An 18,783-nucleotide genomic window follows, 5' to 3' on the forward strand; every position below is an offset into this window, starting at 1 on the left:
GTCTTACCCCTCCCTCACTTTATGACCTTTGCTTAACTCTCTACATCTGGTCTCCCATACCCAGCCACCCCCTCATTCACACCTGATTGCCCTTAACTGGGGATATATTCACATGCAGGAGTCTGCTATAGACTCAGTCTGCTGCAAATCATCTTTTAACTTCCATCTTTTAAATTACATCTTTTTAATTATGATTCTGAATTAGACTGAATTGTAGAATGCATTTGGCTACTCATCACTACTACAATATTATCATCATCTGCACCATCTAATCGAGCTGTTCTCCTCTTCCCACAGGTATGCACTGACTTTACCCAGCTCTCCCTGGCTCCAGAATATCTCTGTATACTGCATTGATTTTCCATGGTATGCACTGACTTTACCCAGCTCTCCCTGGCTCCAGAATATCTCTGTATACTGCATTGATTTTCCATGGTATGCACTGACTTTACCCAGCTCTCCCTGGCTTCTGAATGTCTCTGTATATTGCACTGGCTTTTCTATGCTTCCCCTGGATCTGAGTGTCTTGGTGCAGCACATATAATCCTTTTAGTATGCTTTCTCACCTATGAGCTTGTTTCCACGACCTGTTTTGATGTCTCTCATTGTGTGATCCTGGCATCTCTTTGAGTGGTCAGTCTTACCCCTCCCTCACTTTATGACCTTTGCTTAACTCTCTACATCTGGTCTCCCATACCCAGCCACCCCCTCATTCACACCTGATTGCCCTTAACTGGGGATATATTCACATGCAGGAGTCTGCTATAGACTCAGTCTGCTGCAAATCATCTTTTAACTTCCATCTTTTAAATTACATCTTTTTAATTATGATTCTGAATTAGACTGAATTGTAGAATGCATTTGGCTACTCATCACTACTACAATATTATCATCATCTGCACCATCTAATCGAGCTGTTCTCCTCTTCCCACAGGTATGCACTGACTTTACCCAGCTCTCCCTGGCTCCAGAATATCTCTGTATACTGCATTGATTTTCCATGGTATGCACTGACTTTACCCAGCTCTCCCTGGCTCCAGAATATCTCTGTATACTGCATTGATTTTCCATGGTATGCACTGACTTTACCCAGCTCTCCCTGGCTTCTGAATGTCTCTGTATATTGCACTGGCTTTTCTATGCTTCCCCTGGATCTGAGTGTCTTGGTGCAGCACATATAATCCTTTTAGTATGCTTTCTCACCTATGAGCTTGTTTCCACGACCTGTTTTGATGTCTCTCATTGTGTGATCCTGGCATCTCTTTGAGTGGTCAGTCTTACCCCTCCCTCACTTTATGACCTTTGCTTAACTCTCTACATCTGGTCTCCCATACCCAGCCACCCCCTCATTCACACCTGATTGCCCTTAACTGGGGATATATTCACATGCAGGAGTCTGCTATAGACTCAGTCTGCTGCAAATCATCTTTTAACTTCCATCTTTTAAATTACATCTTTTTAATTATGATTCTGAATTAGACTGAATTGTAGAATGCATTTGGCTACTCATCACTACTACAATATTATCATCATCTGCACCATCTAATCGAGCTGTTCTCCTCTTCCCACAGGTATGCACTGACTTTACCCAGCTCTCCCTGGCTCCAGAATATCTCTGTATACTGCATTGATTTTCCATGGTATGCACTGACTTTACCCAGCTCTCCCTGGCTCCAGAATATCTCTGTATACTGCATTGATTTTCCATGGTATGCACTGACTTTACCCAGCTCTCCCTGGCTTCTGAATGTCTCTGTATATTGCACTGGCTTTTCTATGCTTCCCCTGGATCTGAGTGTCTTGGTGCAGCACATATAATCCTTTTAGTATGCTTTCTCACCTATGAGCTTGTTTCCACGACCTGTTTTGATGTCTCTCATTGTGTGATCCTGGCATCTCTTTGAGTGGTCAGTCTTACCCCTCCCTCACTTTATGACCTTTGCTTAACTCTCTACATCTGGTCTCCCATACCCAGCCACCCCCTCATTCACACCTGATTGCCCTTAACTGGGGATATATTCACATGCAGGAGTCTGCTATAGACTCAGTCTGCTGCAAATCATCTTTTAACTTCCATCTTTTAAATTACATCTTTTTAATTATGATTCTGAATTAGACTGAATTGTAGAATGCATTTGGCTACTCATCACTACTACAATATTATCATCATCTGCACCATCTAATCGAGCTGTTCTCCTCTTCCCACAGGTATGCACTGACTTTACCCAGCTCTCCCTGGCTCCAGAATATCTCTGTATACTGCATTGATTTTCCATGGTATGCACTGACTTTACCCAGCTCTCCCTGGCTCCAGAATATCTCTGTATACTGCATTGATTTTCCATGGTATGCACTGACTTTACCCAGCTCTCCCTGGCTTCTGAATGTCTCTGTATATTGCACTGGCTTTTCTATGCTTCCCCTGGATCTGAGTGTCTTGGTGCAGCACATATAATCCTTTTAGTATGCTTTCTCACCTATGAGCTTGTTTCCACGACCTGTTTTGATGTCTCTCATTGTGTGATCCTGGCATCTCTTTGAGTGGTCAGTCTTACCCCTCCCTCACTTTATGACCTTTGCTTAACTCTCTACATCTGGTCTCCCATACCCAGCCACCCCCTCATTCACACCTGATTGCCCTTAACTGGGGATATATTCACATGCAGGAGTCTGCTATAGACTCAGTCTGCTGCAAATCATCTTTTAACTTCCATCTTTTAAATTACATCTTTTTAATTATGATTCTGAATTAGACTGAATTGTAGAATGCATTTGGCTACTCATCACTACTACAATATTATCATCATCTGCACCATCTAATCGAGCTGTTCTCCTCTTCCCACAGGTATGCACTGACTTTACCCAGCTCTCCCTGGCTCCAGAATATCTCTGTATACTGCATTGATTTTCCATGGTATGCACTGACTTTACCCAGCTCTCCCTGGCTCCAGAATATCTCTGTATACTGCATTGATTTTCCATGGTATGCACTGACTTTACCCAGCTCTCCCTGGCTTCTGAATGTCTCTGTATATTGCACTGGCTTTTCTATGCTTCCCCTGGATCTGAGTGTCTTGGTGCAGCACATATAATCCTTTTAGTATGCTTTCTCACCTATGAGCTTGTTTCCACGACCTGTTTTGATGTCTCTCATTGTGTGATCCTGGCATCTCTTTGAGTGGTCAGTCTTACCCCTCCCTCACTTTATGACCTTTGCTTAACTCTCTACATCTGGTCTCCCATACCCAGCCACCCCCTCATTCACACCTGATTGCCCTTAACTGGGGATATATTCACATGCAGGAGTCTGCTATAGACTCAGTCTGCTGCAAATCATCTTTTAACTTCCATCTTTTAAATTACATCTTTTTAATTATGATTCTGAATTAGACTGAATTGTAGAATGCATTTGGCTACTCATCACTACTACAATATTATCATCATCTGCACCATCTAATCGAGCTGTTCTCCTCTTCCCACAGGTATGCACTGACTTTACCCAGCTCTCCCTGGCTCCAGAATATCTCTGTATACTGCATTGATTTTCCATGGTATGCACTGACTTTACCCAGCTCTCCCTGGCTCCAGAATATCTCTGTATACTGCATTGATTTTCCATGGTATGCACTGACTTTACCCAGCTCTCCCTGGCTTCTGAATGTCTCTGTATATTGCACTGGCTTTTCTATGCTTCCCCTGGATCTGAGTGTCTTGGTGCAGCACATATAATCCTTTTAGTATGCTTTCTCACCTATGAGCTTGTTTCCACGACCTGTTTTGATGTCTCTCATTGTGTGATCCTGGCATCTCTTTGAGTGGTCAGTCTTACCCCTCCCTCACTTTATGACCTTTGCTTAACTCTCTACATCTGGTCTCCCATACCCAGCCACCCCCTCATTCACACCTGATTGCCCTTAACTGGGGATATATTCACATGCAGGAGTCTGCTATAGACTCAGTCTGCTGCAAATCATCTTTTAACTTCCATCTTTTAAATTACATCTTTTTAATTATGATTCTGAATTAGACTGAATTGTAGAATGCATTTGGCTACTCATCACTACTACAATATTATCATCATCTGCACCATCTAATCGAGCTGTTCTCCTCTTCCCACAGGTATGCACTGACTTTACCCAGCTCTCCCTGGCTCCAGAATATCTCTGTATACTGCATTGATTTTCCATGGTATGCACTGACTTTACCCAGCTCTCCCTGGCTCCAGAATATCTCTGTATACTGCATTGATTTTCCATGGTATGCACTGACTTTACCCAGCTCTCCCTGGCTTCTGAATGTCTCTGTATATTGCACTGGCTTTTCTATGCTTCCCCTGGATCTGAGTGTCTTGGTGCAGCACATATAATCCTTTTAGTATGCTTTCTCACCTATGAGCTTGTTTCCACGACCTGTTTTGATGTCTCTCATTGTGTGATCCTGGCATCTCTTTGAGTGGTCAGTCTTACCCCTCCCTCACTTTATGACCTTTGCTTAACTCTCTACATCTGGTCTCCCATACCCAGCCACCCCCTCATTCACACCTGATTGCCCTTAACTGGGGATATATTCACATGCAGGAGTCTGCTATAGACTCAGTCTGCTGCAAATCATCTTTTAACTTCCATCTTTTAAATTACATCTTTTTAATTATGATTCTGAATTAGACTGAATTGTAGAATGCATTTGGCTACTCATCACTACTACAATATTATCATCATCTGCACCATCTAATCGAGCTGTTCTCCTCTTCCCACAGGTATGCACTGACTTTACCCAGCTCTCCCTGGCTCCAGAATATCTCTGTATACTGCATTGATTTTCCATGGTATGCACTGACTTTACCCAGCTCTCCCTGGCTCCAGAATATCTCTGTATACTGCATTGATTTTCCATGGTATGCACTGACTTTACCCAGCTCTCCCTGGCTTCTGAATGTCTCTGTATATTGCACTGGCTTTTCTATGCTTCCCCTGGATCTGAGTGTCTTGGTGCAGCACATATAATCCTTTTAGTATGCTTTCTCACCTATGAGCTTGTTTCCACGACCTGTTTTGATGTCTCTCATTGTGTGATCCTGGCATCTCTTTGAGTGGTCAGTCTTACCCCTCCCTCACTTTATGACCTTTGCTTAACTCTCTACATCTGGTCTCCCATACCCAGCCACCCCCTCATTCACACCTGATTGCCCTTAACTGGGGATATATTCACATGCAGGAGTCTGCTATAGACTCAGTCTGCTGCAAATCATCTTTTAACTTCCATCTTTTAAATTACATCTTTTTAATTATGATTCTGAATTAGACTGAATTGTAGAATGCATTTGGCTACTCATCACTACTACAATATTATCATCATCTGCACCATCTAATCGAGCTGTTCTCCTCTTCCCACAGGTATGCACTGACTTTACCCAGCTCTCCCTGGCTCCAGAATATCTCTGTATACTGCATTGATTTTCCATGGTATGCACTGACTTTACCCAGCTCTCCCTGGCTCCAGAATATCTCTGTATACTGCATTGATTTTCCATGGTATGCACTGACTTTACCCAGCTCTCCCTGGCTTCTGAATGTCTCTGTATATTGCACTGGCTTTTCTATGCTTCCCCTGGATCTGAGTGTCTTGGTGCAGCACATATAATCCTTTTAGTATGCTTTCTCACCTATGAGCTTGTTTCCACGACCTGTTTTGATGTCTCTCATTGTGTGATCCTGGCATCTCTTTGAGTGGTCAGTCTTACCCCTCCCTCACTTTATGACCTTTGCTTAACTCTCTACATCTGGTCTCCCATACCCAGCCACCCCCTCATTCACACCTGATTGCCCTTAACTGGGGATATATTCACATGCAGGAGTCTGCTATAGACTCAGTCTGCTGCAAATCATCTTTTAACTTCCATCTTTTAAATTACATCTTTTTAATTATGATTCTGAATTAGACTGAATTGTAGAATGCATTTGGCTACTCATCACTACTACAATATTATCATCATCTGCACCATCTAATCGAGCTGTTCTCCTCTTCCCACAGGTATGCACTGACTTTACCCAGCTCTCCCTGGCTCCAGAATATCTCTGTATACTGCATTGATTTTCCATGGTATGCACTGACTTTACCCAGCTCTCCCTGGCTCCAGAATATCTCTGTATACTGCATTGATTTTCCATGGTATGCACTGACTTTACCCAGCTCTCCCTGGCTTCTGAATGTCTCTGTATATTGCACTGGCTTTTCTATGCTTCCCCTGGATCTGAGTGTCTTGGTGCAGCACATATAATCCTTTTAGTATGCTTTCTCACCTATGAGCTTGTTTCCACGACCTGTTTTGATGTCTCTCATTGTGTGATCCTGGCATCTCTTTGAGTGGTCAGTCTTACCCCTCCCTCACTTTATGACCTTTGCTTAACTCTCTACATCTGGTCTCCCATACCCAGCCACCCCCTCATTCACACCTGATTGCCCTTAACTGGGGATATATTCACATGCAGGAGTCTGCTATAGACTCAGTCTGCTGCAAATCATCTTTTAACTTCCATCTTTTAAATTACATCTTTTTAATTATGATTCTGAATTAGACTGAATTGTAGAATGCATTTGGCTACTCATCACTACTACAATATTATCATCATCTGCACCATCTAATCGAGCTGTTCTCCTCTTCCCACAGGTATGCACTGACTTTACCCAGCTCTCCCTGGCTCCAGAATATCTCTGTATACTGCATTGATTTTCCATGGTATGCACTGACTTTACCCAGCTCTCCCTGGCTCCAGAATATCTCTGTATACTGCATTGATTTTCCATGGTATGCACTGACTTTACCCAGCTCTCCCTGGCTTCTGAATGTCTCTGTATATTGCACTGGCTTTTCTATGCTTCCCCTGGATCTGAGTGTCTTGGTGCAGCACATATAATCCTTTTAGTATGCTTTCTCACCTATGAGCTTGTTTCCACGACCTGTTTTGATGTCTCTCATTGTGTGATCCTGGCATCTCTTTGAGTGGTCAGTCTTACCCCTCCCTCACTTTATGACCTTTGCTTAACTCTCTACATCTGGTCTCCCATACCCAGCCACCCCCTCATTCACACCTGATTGCCCTTAACTGGGGATATATTCACATGCAGGAGTCTGCTATAGACTCAGTCTGCTGCAAATCATCTTTTAACTTCCATCTTTTAAATTACATCTTTTTAATTATGATTCTGAATTAGACTGAATTGTAGAATGCATTTGGCTACTCATCACTACTACAATATTATCATCATCTGCACCATCTAATCGAGCTGTTCTCCTCTTCCCACAGGTATGCACTGACTTTACCCAGCTCTCCCTGGCTCCAGAATATCTCTGTATACTGCATTGATTTTCCATGGTATGCACTGACTTTACCCAGCTCTCCCTGGCTCCAGAATATCTCTGTATACTGCATTGATTTTCCATGGTATGCACTGACTTTACCCAGCTCTCCCTGGCTTCTGAATGTCTCTGTATATTGCACTGGCTTTTCTATGCTTCCCCTGGATCTGAGTGTCTTGGTGCAGCACATATAATCCTTTTAGTATGCTTTCTCACCTATGAGCTTGTTTCCACGACCTGTTTTGATGTCTCTCATTGTGTGATCCTGGCATCTCTTTGAGTGGTCAGTCTTACCCCTCCCTCACTTTATGACCTTTGCTTAACTCTCTACATCTGGTCTCCCATACCCAGCCACCCCCTCATTCACACCTGATTGCCCTTAACTGGGGATATATTCACATGCAGGAGTCTGCTATAGACTCAGTCTGCTGCAAATCATCTTTTAACTTCCATCTTTTAAATTACATCTTTTTAATTATGATTCTGAATTAGACTGAATTGTAGAATGCATTTGGCTACTCATCACTACTACAATATTATCATCATCTGCACCATCTAATCGAGCTGTTCTCCTCTTCCCACAGGTATGCACTGACTTTACCCAGCTCTCCCTGGCTCCAGAATATCTCTGTATACTGCATTGATTTTCCATGGTATGCACTGACTTTACCCAGCTCTCCCTGGCTTCTGAATGTCTCTGTATATTGCACTGGCTTTTCTATGCTTCCCCTGGATCTGAGTGTCTTGGTGCAGCACATATAATCCTTTTAGTATGCTTTCTCACCTATGAGCTTGTTTCCACGACCTGTTTTGATGTCTCTCATTGTGTGATCCTGGCATCTCTTTGAGTGGTCAGTCTTACCCCTCCCTCACTTTATGACCTTTGCTTAACTCTCTACATCTGGTCTCCCATACCCAGCCACCCCCTCATTCACACCTGATTGCCCTTAACTGGGGATATATTCACATGCAGGAGTCTGCTATAGACTCAGTCTGCTGCAAATCATCTTTTAACTTCCATCTTTTAAATTACATCTTTTTAATTATGATTCTGAATTAGACTGAATTGTAGAATGCATTTGGCTACTCATCACTACTACAATATTATCATCATCTGCACCATCTAATCGAGCTGTTCTCCTCTTCCCACAGGTATGCACTGACTTTACCCAGCTCTCCCTGGCTCCAGAATATCTCTGTATACTGCATTGATTTTCCATGGTATGCACTGACTTTACCCAGCTCTCCCTGGCTCCAGAATATCTCTGTATACTGCATTGATTTTCCATGGTATGCACTGACTTTACCCAGCTCTCCCTGGCTTCTGAATGTCTCTGTATATTGCACTGGCTTTTCTATGCTTCCCCTGGATCTGAGTGTCTTGGTGCAGCACATATAATCCTTTTAGTATGCTTTCTCACCTATGAGCTTGTTTCCACGACCTGTTTTGATGTCTCTCATTGTGTGATCCTGGCATCTCTTTGAGTGGTCAGTCTTACCCCTCCCTCACTTTATGACCTTTGCTTAACTCTCTACATCTGGTCTCCCATACCCAGCCACCCCCTCATTCACACCTGATTGCCCTTAACTGGGGATATATTCACATGCAGGAGTCTGCTATAGACTCAGTCTGCTGCAAATCATCTTTTAACTTCCATCTTTTAAATTACATCTTTTTAATTATGATTCTGAATTAGACTGAATTGTAGAATGCATTTGGCTACTCATCACTACTACAATATTATCATCATCTGCACCATCTAATCGAGCTGTTCTCCTCTTCCCACAGGTATGCACTGACTTTACCCAGCTCTCCCTGGCTCCAGAATATCTCTGTATACTGCATTGATTTTCCATGGTATGCACTGACTTTACCCAGCTCTCCCTGGCTCCAGAATATCTCTGTATACTGCATTGATTTTCCATGGTATGCACTGACTTTACCCAGCTCTCCCTGGCTTCTGAATGTCTCTGTATATTGCACTGGCTTTTCTATGCTTCCCCTGGATCTGAGTGTCTTGGTGCAGCACATATAATCCTTTTAGTATGCTTTCTCACCTATGAGCTTGTTTCCACGACCTGTTTTGATGTCTCTCATTGTGTGATCCTGGCATCTCTTTGAGTGGTCAGTCTTACCCCTCCCTCACTTTATGACCTTTGCTTAACTCTCTACATCTGGTCTCCCATACCCAGCCACCCCCTCATTCACACCTGATTGCCCTTAACTGGGGATATATTCACATGCAGGAGTCTGCTATAGACTCAGTCTGCTGCAAATCATCTTTTAACTTCCATCTTTTAAATTACATCTTTTTAATTATGATTCTGAATTAGACTGAATTGTAGAATGCATTTGGCTACTCATCACTACTACAATATTATCATCATCTGCACCATCTAATCGAGCTGTTCTCCTCTTCCCACAGGTATGCACTGACTTTACCCAGCTCTCCCTGGCTCCAGAATATCTCTGTATACTGCATTGATTTTCCATGGTATGCACTGACTTTACCCAGCTCTCCCTGGCTCCAGAATATCTCTGTATACTGCATTGATTTTCCATGGTATGCACTGACTTTACCCAGCTCTCCCTGGCTTCTGAATGTCTCTGTATATTGCACTGGCTTTTCTATGCTTCCCCTGGATCTGAGTGTCTTGGTGCAGCACATATAATCCTTTTAGTATGCTTTCTCACCTATGAGCTTGTTTCCACGACCTGTTTTGATGTCTCTCATTGTGTGATCCTGGCATCTCTTTGAGTGGTCAGTCTTACCCCTCCCTCACTTTATGACCTTTGCTTAACTCTCTACATCTGGTCTCCCATACCCAGCCACCCCCTCATTCACACCTGATTGCCCTTAACTGGGGATATATTCACATGCAGGAGTCTGCTATAGACTCAGTCTGCTGCAAATCATCTTTTAACTTCCATCTTTTAAATTACATCTTTTTAATTATGATTCTGAATTAGACTGAATTGTAGAATGCATTTGGCTACTCATCACTACTACAATATTATCATCATCTGCACCATCTAATCGAGCTGTTCTCCTCTTCCCACAGGTATGCACTGACTTTACCCAGCTCTCCCTGGCTCCAGAATATCTCTGTATACTGCATTGATTTTCCATGGTATGCACTGACTTTACCCAGCTCTCCCTGGCTCCAGAATATCTCTGTATACTGCATTGATTTTCCATGGTATGCACTGACTTTACCCAGCTCTCCCTGGCTTCTGAATGTCTCTGTATATTGCACTGGCTTTTCTATGCTTCCCCTGGATCTGAGTGTCTTGGTGCAGCACATATAATCCTTTTAGTATGCTTTCTCACCTATGAGCTTGTTTCCACGACCTGTTTTGATGTCTCTCATTGTGTGATCCTGGCATCTCTTTGAGTGGTCAGTCTTACCCCTCCCTCACTTTATGACCTTTGCTTAACTCTCTACATCTGGTCTCCCATACCCAGCCACCCCCTCATTCACACCTGATTGCCCTTAACTGGGGATATATTCACATGCAGGAGTCTGCTATAGACTCAGTCTGCTGCAAATCATCTTTTAACTTCCATCTTTTAAATTACATCTTTTTAATTATGATTCTGAATTAGACTGAATTGTAGAATGCATTTGGCTACTCATCACTACTACAATATTATCATCATCTGCACCATCTAATCGAGCTGTTCTCCTCTTCCCACAGGTATGCACTGACTTTACCCAGCTCTCCCTGGCTCCAGAATATCTCTGTATACTGCATTGATTTTCCATGGTATGCACTGACTTTACCCAGCTCTCCCTGGCTCCAGAATATCTCTGTATACTGCATTGATTTTCCATGGTATGCACTGACTTTACCCAGCTCTCCCTGGCTTCTGAATGTCTCTGTATATTGCACTGGCTTTTCTATGCTTCCCCTGGATCTGAGTGTCTTGGTGCAGCACATATAATCCTTTTAGTATGCTTTCTCACCTATGAGCTTGTTTCCACGACCTGTTTTGATGTCTCTCATTGTGTGATCCTGGCATCTCTTTGAGTGGTCAGTCTTACCCCTCCCTCACTTTATGACCTTTGCTTAACTCTCTACATCTGGTCTCCCATACCCAGCCACCCCCTCATTCACACCTGATTGCCCTTAACTGGGGATATATTCACATGCAGGAGTCTGCTATAGACTCAGTCTGCTGCAAATCATCTTTTAACTTCCATCTTTTAAATTACATCTTTTTAATTATGATTCTGAATTAGACTGAATTGTAGAATGCATTTGGCTACTCATCACTACTACAATATTATCATCATCTGCACCATCTAATCGAGCTGTTCTCCTCTTCCCACAGGTATGCACTGACTTTACCCAGCTCTCCCTGGCTCCAGAATATCTCTGTATACTGCATTGATTTTCCATGGTATGCACTGACTTTACCCAGCTCTCCCTGGCTCCAGAATATCTCTGTATACTGCATTGATTTTCCATGGTATGCACTGACTTTACCCAGCTCTCCCTGGCTTCTGAATGTCTCTGTATATTGCACTGGCTTTTCTATGCTTCCCCTGGATCTGAGTGTCTTGGTGCAGCACATATAATCCTTTTAGTATGCTTTCTCACCTATGAGCTTGTTTCCACGACCTGTTTTGATGTCTCTCATTGTGTGATCCTGGCATCTCTTTGAGTGGTCAGTCTTACCCCTCCCTCACTTTATGACCTTTGCTTAACTCTCTACATCTGGTCTCCCATACCCAGCCACCCCCTCATTCACACCTGATTGCCCTTAACTGGGGATATATTCACATGCAGGAGTCTGCTATAGACTCAGTCTGCTGCAAATCATCTTTTAACTTCCATCTTTTAAATTACATCTTTTTAATTATGATTCTGAATTAGACTGAATTGTAGAATGCATTTGGCTACTCATCACTACTACAATATTATCATCATCTGCACCATCTAATCGAGCTGTTCTCCTCTTCCCACAGGTATGCACTGACTTTACCCAGCTCTCCCTGGCTCCAGAATATCTCTGTATACTGCATTGATTTTCCATGGTATGCACTGACTTTACCCAGCTCTCCCTGGCTCCAGAATATCTCTGTATACTGCATTGATTTTCCATGGTATGCACTGACTTTACCCAGCTCTCCCTGGCTTCTGAATGTCTCTGTATATTGCACTGGCTTTTCTATGCTTCCCCTGGATCTGAGTGTCTTGGTGCAGCACATATAATCCTTTTAGTATGCTTTCTCACCTATGAGCTTGTTTCCACGACCTGTTTTGATGTCTCTCATTGTGTGATCCTGGCATCTCTTTGAGTGGTCAGTCTTACCCCTCCCTCACTTTATGACCTTTGCTTAACTCTCTACATCTGGTCTCCCATACCCAGCCACCCCCTCATTCACACCTGATTGCCCTTAACTGGGGATATATTCACATGCAGGAGTCTGCTATAGACTCAGTCTGCTGCAAATCATCTTTTAACTTCCATCTTTTAAATTACATCTTTTTAATTATGATTCTGAATTAGACTGAATTGTAGAATGCATTTGGCTACTCATCACTACTACAATATTATCATCATCTGCACCATCTAATCGAGCTGTTCTCCTCTTCCCACAGGTATGCACTGACTTTACCCAGCTCTCCCTGGCTCCAGAATATCTCTGTATACTGCATTGATTTTCCATGGTATGCACTGACTTTACCCAGCTCTCCCTGGCTTCTGAATGTCTCTGTATATTGCACTGGCTTTTCTATGCTTCCCCTGGATCTGAGTGTCTTGGTGCAGCACATATAATCCTTTTAGTATGCTTTCTCACCTATGAGCTTGTTTCCACGACCTGTTTTGATGTCTCTCATTGTGTGATCCTGGCATCTCTTTGAGTGGTCAGTCTTACCCCTCCCTCACTTTATGACCTTTGCTTAACTCTCTACATCTGGTCTCCCATACCCAGCCACCCCCTCATTCACACCTGATTGCCCTTAACTGGGGATATATTCACATGCAGGAGTCTGCTATAGACTCAGTCTGCTGCAAATCATCTTTTAACTTCCATCTTTTAAATTACATCTTTTTAATTATGATTCTGAATTAGACTGAATTGTAGAATGCATTTGGCTACTCATCACTACTACAATATTATCATCATCTGCACCATCTAATCGAGCTGTTCTCCTCTTCCCACAGGTATGCACTGACTTTACCCAGCTCTCCCTGGCTCCAGAATATCTCTGTATACTGCATTGATTTTCCATGGTATGCACTGACTTTACCCAGCTCTCCCTGGCTCCAGAATATCTCTGTATACTGCATTGATTTTCCATGGTATGCACTGACTTTACCCAGCTCTCCCTGGCTTCTGAATGTCTCTGTATATTGCACTGGCTTTTCTATGCTTCCCCTGGATCTGAGTGTCTTGGTGCAGCACATATAATCCTTTTAGTATGCTTTCTCACCTATGAGCTTGTTTCCACGACCTGTTTTGATGTCTCTCATTGTGTGATCCTGGCATCTCTTTGAGTGGTCAGTCTTACCCCTCCCTCACTTTATGACCTTTGCTTAACTCTCTACATCTGGTCTCCCATACCCAGCCACCCCCTCATTCACACCTGATTGCCCTTAACTGGGGATATATTCACATGCAGGAGTCTGCTATAGACTCAGTCTGCTGCAAATCATCTTTTAACTTCCATCTTTTAAATTACATCTTTTTAATTATGATTCTGAATTAGACTGAATTGGACTGGAATTGACTGGAAGGTAACAGAATACCGACCACTACAATGTTTCGGTTTCTTTTCTCTTTCACCCCCATACTACTTTCCTTCTTACAATCTCCTGCAATCCCTCCTCCTAGTAAGGAACTAGTCATTTCTTCCTCCATACTCCCCAGCCATCTCACCTTCCCCTCAGAACTGTTCCTCCACATACAATCCTTTTTATCCAGACACACACGGCCACATCATGTCCTATCCTGCTCCCACCTTCTAATGATCTGTCTGTTACTCCTCATTGCTGGTGACATATCCCCAAATCCCGGCCCTCCCCAATTCATCCCCACACTCGTTTCTAACCCCCTGCCACGATCCTCCGCACGTTTTCCCAACCACGACAACCTCATACCCATTCATCCAGCCCCCACTCCCCAGCTCCCCCTACTTGGAGCACTATGGAACGCACGCTCCATCTGCAACAAACTGACATTTATCCATGACCTCTTCATCACCAACAAACTCTCCTTCCTCGGCCTCACTGAAACCTGGCTCACCCCCTCTGACTCGGCCTCTCCAGCTGCGCTCTCCTATGGCGGATTCCACCTCTCTCACACCCCTCGCCCCAGCAACAAACGCGGTGGAGGAGTTGGCTTGCTCCTGTCCGACACCTGCTCCTTTACTCCAATCCCGCTACCACCCTCCGCTACTCTTCCCTCGTTTGAGGTGCACTCTGTCCGCATCTATTCCCCCTCCAACCTCCAGCTGGCTGTTATCTAACGCCCCCCAGAACTAGCCATCTCCACCTTTCTCGACCACTTCACCACCTGGCTACTTCATTTCCTCTCTGTTGACATCCCCACTATCATCATGGGTGATTTCAATGTCCCCATTGACACTTTCACCTCAGCTACCTCTAAACTTTTATCACTGACTGCCTCCTTTGGCCTCACTCAATGGTCCTCTGAGGCCACTCACAAAGATGGCCACACGCTGGACCTCATCTTCACCCGCCTCTGCTCCCTTACTAACCTCACTAACACACCCCTCCCCCTGTCTGACCACAACCTACTGACATTCTCGTCCCTCTCCTCTCCTAGTGTGCAACCCCCACTCCACAAACTCACTCACCCTCGCAGAAATCTCAAACATCTCAACTTACAATCACTCTCTGAGTCCCTTCTCCCTCTCACAGACATAGCCTCCCTTCATGACACAGATGCTGCTGCCACTTTTTATAACACCACAATAACAACAACACTCGATTCGGCCGCCCCACTCATGCATAGTAAAACTCGTACAATTAACAGGCAGCCCTGGCTGACCAGCCTGACCAAAGAATTGAGACGGGCTTCCAGGATTGCTGAGCGGAGATGGAAGCGATCCCACTCTGCCGACCACTTCACTGCATACAAGCAGTCCCTCGCCAGCTTCAAGTCTGCGCTCACTGCCGCAAAACAAACTTACTTCTCATCCCTCATATCCTCCCTGTCCCACAACCCTAAACAGCTTTTCAACACTTTCAATTCTCTACTCCGTCCCCCCGCACCTCCTCCCTCCCCCCTCATTTCTGCTGATGACTTCGTCTCTTTCTTTAAACAGAAGATCGATACGATCAGAGAAAGCTTTGGCCCACAGCGCCCACTGCCCCTCTTAGCTGCTCAACCCTGCTCCTCCAAAACCAGCTTCTCCACCATGACAGAAGATCAGCTCTCCACCCTCCTGTCAAGATCACACCTCACCACCTGCACGCTTGACCCGCTCCCATCCCACCTCATCCCTAACCTTTCCACGGTCTTCATCCCAACCCTAACACACCTCTTCAACCTCTCACTCACAACAGGTGTCTTTCCCTCATCCTTCAAGCATGCCAAGATCACACCCATCCTCAAAAAGCCCTCCCTCGACCCATCCTCTGTGTCTAGCTATCGCCCAATATCTCTTCTCCCTTATGCCTCCAAATTGCTGGAGCAACACGTCCATCTTGAACTGTCCTCCCACTTCTCCTCCTGCTCCCTCTTTGATCGGTTACAATCAGGCTTCCGTTCCCATCACTCAACTGAAACTGCCCTAACTAAAGTCACCAATGACCTACTAACTGCCAGGAGCAAGCGACACTACTCTGTCCTCCTTCTCCTGGACTTGTCTTCTGCCTTTGACACTGTAGACCACTCCCTTTTGCTACAAATCCTCTCATCCCTTGGCATCACAGACTTGGCCCTTTCCTGGATCTCGTCATATCTGACAGACCGAACATTCAGTGTCTCCCTCCCCCACACCACCTCCTCACTTCGCCCCTTGTCAGTCGGTGTTCCTCAAGGCTCTGTTCTAGGACCCCTACTCTTCTCCATCTACACTTTCGGCCTGGGACAGCTCATAGAATCCCACGGTATGCAGTACCATCTCTACGCTGACGACACGCAGATCTACCTCTCCGCACCTGACCTCTCCTCCTTGCTTACCAAAATCCCGCACTGTCTGTCTGCCATTTCAGCCTTCTTTTCTGCTCGCTTTCTACAACTGAACATGGACAAAACAGAATTCATCATCTTTCCCCCATCTCACTCTACCCCTCCACCAGACCTATCCATCAATGTCAATGGCTGCTCACTATCCCCAGTCCCACACGCCCGGTGCCTCGGGGTGATCCTCGACTCTGCCCTCTCTTTCAAGCCACATATCCAAGCCCTTGCCTCCTCCTGTCGTCTCAAACTCAAAAATATTTCCCGGATCCGTGCTTTCCTTGACCGCAACACTGCAAAAACGCTAGTGCATGCCCTTATCATCTCCCGCCTCGACTACTGCAACCTCCTACTCTCTGGACTCCCCTCTAGCACTCTGGCACCACTCCAATCCATCCTACACTCTGCTGCCCGACTAATCCACCTGTCCCCCCGCTATTCCCCAGCCTCTCCCCTGTGTCAAGCCCTTCACTGGCTTCCTATCGCCCAGAGACTCCAGTTCAAAACCCTCACACTGACATACAAAGCCATCCACAACCTGTCTCCTCCATACATCTGTGACATGGTCTCCCGGTACCTACCTACACGCGACCTCCGATCCTCCCAAGACCTCCTTCTCTACTCCCCTCTCATCTCTTCTTCCCATAACCGCATCCAAGACTTCTCCCGTGCTTCCCCCATACTCTGGAACTCTCTACCCCAACACATCAGACTTGCGCCTACCATAGAAACCTTCAAAAAGAACCTGAAGACTCATCTCTTCCGACAAGCCTACAGCCTGCAGTGATCCTCAACCTACTGAACAGCCGCACAGCCAGCTCTTCCCTCTCCTAGTGTATCCTCACCCACCCCCTGCAGACTGTGAGCCCTCGCGGGCAGGGTCCTCCCTCCTTATGTACTCGTGTGCCTTGTTATCTGCTCATGTTTAATGTATTTGTCTATATTTGCCCCGTATTCACATGTAAAGCGCCATGGAATAAATGGCGCTATAAAAATGTATAATAATAATAAATAATAATAATCCACAACTCATTTCTGTAGACTTCTCTCTTTTCTGGTCTTTTACAGCACATCACAATATGGTGTCCTTAAAAATAACAGTGTGATTATAATGCTACTAAAGTAAAGGATGTTCCATTCACTGTGCCCCTGAATAATTGCCCCTCATTGTGCTCCCTGCACAAAGTATGACTCCCACACTGTCTATATTATGGTATATGACCTAAGCACTGTCCTACCCTTTCCATACTAGACACCCTCTTCACACTGTTTCCTCATCTTGGGTCCCCCCTATACTGTGCCCCCTATTCACACTCCCCCCTCTGCATACTGTACCCCCATGCTTACCCCTCTTTATACTACCACCACATTCACAGTCTCTATTCTGTGCCACTCACACTTTTTTCCCTATACTATCTCTTTGCACATTTCTTTTACCCGTAACCATACTGTCTCTTCACACATTTCCCAACTTCGTCCCCAATACTGTCTTGTCACACATTTCCTTCTTCCTTTCACCTATTGCCACCCACACATTTCCCCTCTACCTACCCATAAGTACAATTTAATTTAGTGGGTCAGCATGTTCCAACTTATCTGATCTGACTGTCCTTTTGATAGCCAGCTCAGAGAATGGCCGAATCCCACAAATTGTAACCGTCTGGGATCAGGGCCGGTTTTAGACAAATTGGGGCCCTGGGCAAAACTTTAAAGTGGGGCCCCAAATGCTAACATCACACAGAAAAATTTTGGTTGTATTTAGATGCGCTGAGTTCAAATCATTAAACGAGCTTGATTGACAATATTGAAGTCGTTCGATGCTTGGTTCCCAGCCTCTTTGCTTCAGCTGAGGAAAAATAATAGACACAGAATGAAAACAGATAGAACAATCTATCTCCATACAGTATCAGATATGCCGCTGATAACATGATTTTTTTCACCGGGCGATGTGTTGCTGAGAACAATGTTTTTATCCCGGCATAAACAATCCAATCTCTTGATGAATAGGCAGCATTTTGCTCGTTTAGTATAATGCACCCCATAGTCCTGCACATAGTATAATGCACCCCATAGTTCTCCATATAGTATAATACACTCCCTATAGTCCTCCTTATATTATAATACACTCCCAATAGTACTCCATATGGTATAATACACTCCCAATAGTCCTCCATATGGTATAATGCACTCCCCATGGTCCTTCATAAAGTATAATACTCTCTCCATAGTCCTCCATATAGCATAATATACTTCCCATAGTC

This window comes from Ranitomeya imitator, chromosome 4 (assembly GCF_032444005.1).
Source record: "Ranitomeya imitator isolate aRanImi1 chromosome 4, aRanImi1.pri, whole genome shotgun sequence".
In the NCBI taxonomy this organism is placed as follows: domain Eukaryota; kingdom Metazoa; phylum Chordata; class Amphibia; order Anura; family Dendrobatidae; genus Ranitomeya; species Ranitomeya imitator.